Here is a 921-nt window from a genome sequence, read left to right as displayed (position 1 = left end):
GGCCTGATAATCTACATCCCAGGGCACTAAAGGAGGTGGCCACGGAAATAATGCATGCGTTGGTTGTCATCTTCCAAAATTCTGTAGATTCTGGAACAGTCCCAGCAGATTGGAGGATGGCAAATGTAACCCCACTATTTAAAAAAGGAGGGAAGGAAAAAACAAGGAATTGCAGACTGGTTAGTCGAACATCAGTGGTAGGGAAAATGCTACAGTTTATTATAAAGGATGTGATAACAGGACACTTAGAAAATATCAACGGGATTAGACAAAGTCAACATGGATTTATGAAAGGTAAATCATGTTTGACAAACCTACTGGAGTTTTTTGAGGATGTAACTAGCAGAATAGATAAGGGAGAACCAGTGGGTGTGGTGTATTTGGATTTTCAGAAAGATTTTGATAAAGTCCCACATAAAAGGTTAGTGTGCAAAATTAAAGCACATGGGATTGGGGGTAATACATTGGCATGGATTGAGAATTGGTTAGCAGAGAGGAAACAGAGAGTAGGAATAAATGGGTCTTTTTCAGAGTGGCAGGTGGTGACTAGTGGAGTACCACAGGGATCAGTGCTTGGGCCCCAGATATTCAGAATATGTATCAATGATTTGGATGAGGGAACCAAATGTAATATTTCCAAGTTTGCTGATGACACATAGCTAGGTGGGAATGTGAGCGACGAGGAGCATGTTAAGAGGCTTCAAGGTGATTTAGACAAATTGAGTGAATGGGCAAATACATGGCAGATTCAGCATAATGTGGGTAAATGCGTAGTTATTCACTTTGGTAGAAAAAAAACATGATGGCAGAGTGTTCTTTAAATGGTGATAGATTGGGATATGTTGATGTAAAAGGGACCTGGGTGTCCATGTACACCAATCACTGAAAGCAAGCATGCAGGTACAGCAAGCAGTTAAGAAG

Source organism: Carcharodon carcharias, chromosome 8 (genome assembly GCF_017639515.1).
Source record: "Carcharodon carcharias isolate sCarCar2 chromosome 8, sCarCar2.pri, whole genome shotgun sequence".
Classification (NCBI taxonomy): Eukaryota; Metazoa; Chordata; class Chondrichthyes; order Lamniformes; family Lamnidae; genus Carcharodon; species Carcharodon carcharias.
This window is presented reverse-complemented; position numbering follows the sequence as displayed.